The sequence below is a fragment of the Musca domestica genome, unplaced genomic scaffold (genome assembly GCF_030504385.1).
Source record: "Musca domestica strain aabys unplaced genomic scaffold, Musca_domestica.polishedcontigs.V.1.1 74, whole genome shotgun sequence".
Taxonomy (NCBI): Eukaryota; Metazoa; Arthropoda; class Insecta; order Diptera; family Muscidae; genus Musca; species Musca domestica.
Genome location: NW_026712391.1, coordinates 2,966,289 through 2,974,548, shown reverse-complemented (window position 1 = coordinate 2,974,548; position 8,260 = coordinate 2,966,289).

The window sequence follows — 8,260 nt, the reverse complement described above, 5'->3', positions numbered from 1 at the left end:
ATATATATCATCAACCGATTTCGGATTATTTGAGCACCAAATGGTCAATATCAGTCCAAATGACCTGAATTTTGGTACATCCCACCGAAGTCAATCTTGAAGTAAGTACATCAAAGAAAATCGGTTGGGATATAGCTATAGCTCCCATATACATGTTTCATACGATTTGGTGTTTAAGTCCCTAACATATGTAATATGCATTCGACAACAATGATATTTAATACCAGATACCTTGTAGAGCTCGGAAATACCTTTGCCAAATTTTATCGAGATCGGCTTAGATTTGGATATATATCCTTAATCCGATTTCAGGTTTATTGTGGCATAAATGGCTTATATCAGCCCAAATGAAGTGAGTTTCGGGACGTAGGCTAACATTTGGTGGAACTCTGCTCCGATAAATATATCTTTTTAATATAATCCTTCTCAAAGCGATATCTCGCACTCTACGAGTATAGCAATGTTATCTGGTATAAAAGACAAAAATGTCGAGACATTTAGTGAAAATCGATTCAGATTTGGATATGCCCCCCATATATTAGTTCTCTCTGAAACCAAATTTTAAATTTAAATTTGATCTAAGGGCAAATGTTGATAGGTGATCTAATCTACTTCAAATAAATAATTTTGTTACGGGAACTCGCCCGACTTTTGACTTTTTCTTACTTGTTTTGAGTTGTATCTGGCTTGCTACGGTCCCCTTAAAGGGGGTTTTTAACAAAAAAGGCCCTATGGTTGACTCGTTCGAGGTTCAAATCTTATATCAAAATAATTCTTCCATTTTTATCTGTAATATTGCCAAAGACACTATATATCTATAATGCACGGATTCCGGGGAATCTTAATCCAAAAGTGTGGAAGAGGGAGGAACTTGCCCTTGCCTTGTTGGAAGATTGTATTAGAAATATTATGAAATGTTTCAAAAATATTATAAAGTTTTTTTTTTCATTTACATATTAAAATTAAACATTTATTTATATATTTTTATATTTTTGGGTATAAGGTCATCCAAAAAGAGATTCGTTAACAAAGCCACGAATTTCAATTAAAATAAGATGTAATTTTTAGTAGGTCGCAAAACAGCTGGCAGCCTGCTCCTGATATTGGACAACAAGTACAAGTACAAAAGCAGAAGCAGTAGCAACAACAACAGCGACCAGACACAAGGATTGAATTTCGTTTTCATTTTCAATATATTTTAAAACAGCTTGAAATGTGTCCACGTATGAACGCAACTAACTGTGTGTAGATGACATTATAATTATTTATGTGTGTGTGTGTACCAAATATATGCCTCAGTACATTCGCCTGGATGTGGGCGACAATGCGTAAATTATATTTAAATGAGATCGAACATGTATGTGTTGTATGGTATGGTACGGTCATTAGCAACGAGACAACAACGGCAACAACAAAAACTAAAAACAATGCGACGAACAAAACAAACTGAGGTCATTTAAGTATATCTTCGAAATACATTCATTCATTCATACCAACACCACTGCTACCATTCAAGCGTTAAATCGATCGATTTTTTGGATTTATTTTATTTTTATGATTTTTTCCTCTCTTTGTTGTTTTTTTTTTTTTTTTTTTTTTTGATGCAAAAAGGAATGTGATGAAATTAACTTGTTTTCCCCGATGTCGTGACAAATCGCAGTGTTGTTTTTTCCGACTTTTTTTCGAGAGTGACATATTTATCACCCCAGTACGAAAATGATACAGTGGTGGTGGTGGTTAAGATTCGTTCGGTTTTTTAGATCAATGATTTTTGCCAGCCCATGCCCATATTTTGTCCACGCATGACCTTCACGTTTAAAATAAATTATAAAAAAAATATTCAGAATTTCTGTTTTCTTTTCTCTATTGTTAAATATTTTTCTATAATTAAATTATGTTTATGGCATAATTTAAATTGCACGACAAAAATTGTTATGTTTGTAGAAAACTACAGTTAAAGGTTATTTAATCGTCGATAGATTTTGAATATTCAACAATTTCGACTATGAAATGATACACATCAACTTTTAAATTAATTGGTCCAGTCAGTGATGATCGTTAATAGAATCGAAGTGAATACATAATTTGTGAAACTATAAATTGAAATGTGATTTGTTTTTGGAAAAAAATAAACAGGATCAAATTTTAGTTATGTCATGTCATTTATTCCATTTGCAGATCGATTTTAAAGAAAGCTAAAGCTAATAAAATTGCCATAAAAATGTTGTTTCATTTGAAACAACCCTAGAACGCAATTTTCTAGAAATATTTAAAAAAACTAACGGTAAGACAGGAATTATGTCGCATTGATTTGCCATATTTAAATTTATGTAATTGGGTCAAACTTTATTTGAATATGCTGTCCTAAAGATATATAATAGATGGAAGATTCAAGATCATAGGGATCTAAATGGCCGCTCTGTCTCGATGTGGTGTACGATAAGTTTCGAGTAAAGAGCTAAGTTCGGCGGAACTTTTAATACCCTTCACAATTTTGAAGGGATTGAAAAAATGTTCAAAAAATTCCGTCGACGTGGTCCCCATATACAAGTTTTTGATATAGATTGTAGTACTAATTACGAACTTTAAATATGAAATTTGAAAAGATTCCGGTAAGAAATGTCGCTGAAATCATCCAAATAGCGAATATCGGGAGGATTCGGTGTATGGGGTTACACGATATCGTGGATAAATCTATTTCAGAGGCTAAATCACTAAGAAGGAACTTCTTGTGTGGGTTTTCGGTCAATTCCATTGAAAAATGTGGCTAAAATCATCAAAATAACGAATATCGGGAGGTAAAGTTATATGGGGAATATACGATATCGTTGACTCTATATGTGGTCCCGTTATATGTCTGCTATACATAGACAATTTTTCGTCATAGGTTGTAATACTCATTAAGAGCTTCAAATGCGAAATTTAAAACCATTCTGGCGAATAATGTTCTTAAAATCATCAAAATACCGAATATCAGGAGGTATTGTTATATGGAGGCTATACAAATATGTGTTCCTGAATACGAGTTTTTTTTTGTCATAGGCTGTAGTATCCATTACGAAATTTATATATGATATTTAAAATAATTTAGGAAAACATGTTTAGTGACATATCGGGGAGCGTAACGTTGTATGGGGACTATTCGATATCGTGGACTTATATGGACAATTCTCTTCCAAGGGCTAGAATTTCAGACAATTGAAAAATGTGGCTTAAATCATAAAAATACCGAATATTGGAGGATACCGTTATATGGTGGCTATACGATATTGTGGACCGATATTTCCCATCTTCAGACTTGACCTGCTTGCAGTGTTAAAAGTCTTTCGGGTCGACTTTATAACACCATATACAATTATGCATATTTAGTAGAGCCAATCGAAACAAATAATTTCGAATTTGTATTATGGCTTTAGAGCAGTTATAATTTGAAAACTAAACGCATTAATATATCGGAGGTACATCCTGAATCGGAATCGATGTCCACTAAATTTGACGGAGTCATTTTATTTTTCGACTTTGAAAAGGCTTAAATTAAAACATGTAAATCGGAGCTATGGCTATATCTGGACCAATTTTCACTGAAATCTATTTGCACTTTAAGTGATCTGTATAAAATTTAGCGGATGAATCTCAATGCTGTATCTAAAAACTGTTTTGGAGCGCATTTGACGGGTGTGAATGATATAAATAAATAATCGGGTGAAACGTATGTATGGGACCCAGAGCTGTATATGAACCGATTTCCAACATATAAATAATTATATATTTACCTCTCAGCTCAATTTCGTTGAATGTGCCAAATTCCATAAGGACTTCACTTCGCATGTTTAATTTTTTTTTCACAATTGTATTTGTTAATTAATCACAATCATTTATCAAACTTATTAAATGAATTATGATTCTGATGCATTGGTATTGGACTGGCAATTGTTTTAAATATTTTGACACTCGACATTTTACAAAACAAAAGGAAAGATGCCAGCAATTAACGAGTATCAGTATTTATGAATGACTTTAAATCCCTACTGCACAAAAAATATAAAAAATAATAATCTGAAGGTCTTTCACTATACACAAGTATTTAAATGCCTGCATTCTGATCATCGAAAGTGTGAATATCAATATTAATGAATGCGTATTAAAAAAAAAACAATTCCTTATTTTACAAAAGTACTTTGACTTGCATGGAATCACAACGCCTAAAATTAATGACTTGTGTCAATGGCATGCAATGATATTATATATACACATTTTTAAATATATGTAAAGTGTATAAGTGGTTTTTTTTAAAAATATAATTGTTTTTATTTTTGTACACTGCCTAAATTGTAATAAAAAATATAAACCAACAGAAACAAGTTAAAAAGCAATAACTTCGACCGGGCTGAACTTTGAATACCCTCCACCATTTGGAACGAATTTGGAAATTTTCAAAAATAGAATCCTTAAAACATTCTGTTAAAATTTTAAAAATACCAAATATAGCCGTTATATTGCGGTCTATACGACGTGGGCCTACATAGGCATTGTATGTCATAAGCCATTACCATATTCAAATTCGAAACTTGAAATAAACGGTGAATAATGTAGCTAAAATCATCAAAATATCGTATATAGGGAGGTACCGTTATATCGGAGCTGTGCGAAGACCTGGACCTGCATAGACAATTTTCTTTCACAGACTGTGGCAACCATTACGAACTACAAATACCACATCCCAAACAATTTCGGTGGGTATTGTACCTAAAATCGTCAAAATACCGAATATTGGGATGTACCGTGATATATGGGAGCTATATGAAGACGTGGACCTGCACAGTAAATTTTCTGTCTTATGGTGTAGTATCCATTTCGAATTTCAAATATTAAATTTGAATCAATTCCGGTGAATAATGTCGCTAAAATTATCAAAATACAGAAAATAGGGAGGTACCGTTATATGGGGGCTATACGAAAACGTGGACCTACATGGCTCATTTTCAATACCAAAAGTCCTGCAGATATCGTACAAATTTGAGTAAAATGTTATCAACCTACTTCATTTCGTTCGGAAGCTGGAGTGATTTCCACAGATGGACGGACATTGATAAATCGACATAAATTTTATGATGATCAAGAATATATAGACTTTGTGGGGTCTAAAATGTATATTTCGAGGTGTTACAAACGGAATGACAAACTTAACATACCCTCCATACTATGGTGGAGGGTATAAAAGGTATGAATATATATAAAAATTAATGTCATTGTTTTTAAATTCAAAAAAAAAAAAAAAAAAAAAAAAAAAACAAGTAAAAAAACATTAAGTTCGGCCGGGCCAAACTTTTAATACCCTCCACCTTAGGGTAAAGGAAACATTAGAAGAAATGTTGCAAAAACCATTAAAATGCCGAATATCGGGAGGTACCGTTATATGGGGACTATACCAGAACGTGGACCGATATATTTCATTTTCAATACCAACCATCCTAGACATAATACCAATTGCTCTGCTAAATTTTGGCGCTCTACGTCAAATAATGTGGGCTGTATCGTGATTTCAACAGACAGACAGACAGACGGACAGACAGACATCGTTAAATCGACATAGAATTTTATGCTGATTATGAATATATATAGTTTATGGGGTCTAAGACGAATATTTAAGGATGTTACAAACGGAATGACAAAGTTAATATACCCTCCTTTCCAAGGTAGAGGGTATAAAAATGATTAAGGCATCGAAAGTTCCATGTAGGAATTCAAAATAACAACTATTAAAGATCTCCGAACAAAAACTAACAATGTCTTCCAGTTCCAAAATATAGGATTGTAGAAAAATTCAATAGGGTCTCGGATGATAGATTTCATTTCTTTCGCATATATTAGAATTTAGATTATAGCTGTTATTTTCACCCAATTTTTTAAAATTCTTCAAAATCGTTATGACTCTTATAGTATCCCAAATTGTTAAATACTAACGAAACTGTACGTTAGTACTTCAGAAAGAATAATTTAAAAACTCACGGTTTTAGCTTCTCAAAAACATTTAAAAAAATCGACAACAAAAATGTTTAATGGTCCTATACGATTGTTAAAACTCTTCGATTGTGGCCCTTAAAAATACTGAACTTAAAGGATTATCCATATTTTACTTACGAAAAAAATTCCATCATTAGATAGTCTCACGGAATTTTTGTTATTGAATATATTTGATTACATTGTACTCCTATGTGTTTTGCAGGCCTTCAAGATATATTTTATGTATTCTGATACCCTCTTAAAAATTTGTTTAAATTTTCACGATAATACTCAAAGACCTGCCAAAATACATTGATATTACACGTTTGGTACACAATAAAAGGCAAATCGGACGAAGATATATATGGGAGCTATATCTAAATTTTGACCGATTATCTCCAACTTCAACAGGGTTCGTCCTTGGGCCAAATAAATGATTTGTGCAAAATTTCATCTGGATAGGGCAATAAATGCAAAATGTTCTTTGTTTACAAAAATACATGGACAAACGGACGGACATGCATAAATCGACTCAGAACCTGATTCTATTACGAACTTCAAATACGAAATTTGAAATAATTCCGGTAAATAATGTCGCTAAAATCATGAAAATACGGAATATCGGGAGGTACCGTTATATGGGGGCTATACGAAGACGTGGACCTGCATGCGAAATTTTTTGCCCTAGGTTGTAGTACTCATTACGAACTTTAAATACGAAATTTGTTACAATTCCGGTGAATGTCGCAAAAATCCTAAAAAGATCGAGTATCGGGAAGTACCATCATTTGGGGGCTATACGAAAACGTGGACTGACATGACCCATTTGTGAACTTAACCTGCCTACTGGTAAACTAAGCATGTACTCAAAATTTTAGACTTCTATTTCAATTCGTTCGAAAGATAGCGTGATTACAACAGAAAGACGGACATTGCTAGATCGTCTTAGAATTTTACGCTGATCCAGAATATATATACCTTGGAGTGTCTATTTTGAATATTTCGATGAGTTACAAACAGAATGACAAAGCTAATGTACCCTCCATAGAATGGTGGAGGGTATAAAAAATTCCGTGCTCGTTCCCGAATACGAGATAAGTTGGCATTGCATTCTTATGCCGCTGAGAGTTCCTCAAAAATATTGTTAAGGAAATTCTAAAACCAAAAAAAAAAAAAATATAAAATATTTTGAGTTTCGGGTATTTCGAAGATGAAGGGTTTGTGACAATGTTGAAAACATTAGAGATAAAGATTTGATATTTTAAACATTTCTGAGGGTTCGTCATTGAATATAGGGGATCCAACTGATTTTATATATTGTGATTTTGCACAATCTCTGCTTAAATAATTGCTAATATATGCCTTACACGGAATTCAATTTTTATGTTGTTGGTTTTAATTAAAATTATTCTCTTGGAAATATTTTTAATGTGGCAAAAATAAAATATTTATCTATTTCAATTTCAGCGGATTTCCTGGATTACAAACACACACATGCCAACTGTTTAAAATTTCGTAAATAGGCGATTAGCTGTAAAAAAGATGGTATTTCGGTATTAATTTCACACGCACACTTAGCCACAAAGAGGATTGATTGGCGATTTTGAAGCCATGTTGGCTATGGGGGGTAGATTTGCTCGAAGGCACAACATGTGTGTGTGTGTAGATGAATGTGAGTGTGTGCGTGTGTTCTTATCGAATAGAATTTAATTTTAATTCCGCCAATTTTGATGAAACAGGAAAATCTAGATGATCAAATATGCATGTATTTGCCAAAAAAAAAAAAATGAAATAATAAAAAATCTTCTTTTCAAATGATTCAACACAGGTTAAGTCTTCAGGTTGGAAACAAGATTTTTTTTTTCGAAAATTAAAAACCAAGAAATTCTGGTTATTTTTTGAGAAAATTAATATCACATAGATAGAAACCCGATCGACCAAATTTGATGGCTAAGCATAACCACGAAGACATCAACACACACACACACTCACTCACGAAGAAAAGGGGTGATTTTCTCACAGCCAAAAAAGAAAGAGAATTTGCCAAAATTAGAATTCTTCAATACTGACTGACTGGCTTTTTTAAGCAAATGTTTTTAGCTTTTGGCCAAGATTGCTGTTGTTGTTGTTATTGTGTTGGCTGTGGTTAAGAGATTGTGGTTGAAACGTGAGTAAGTGGTTTTGTTTTCGAGAGAGTAGAAATTTAAAAAAGAGTACAACAACACACACCCAAACTGACTGCATGGAACTCATCTCC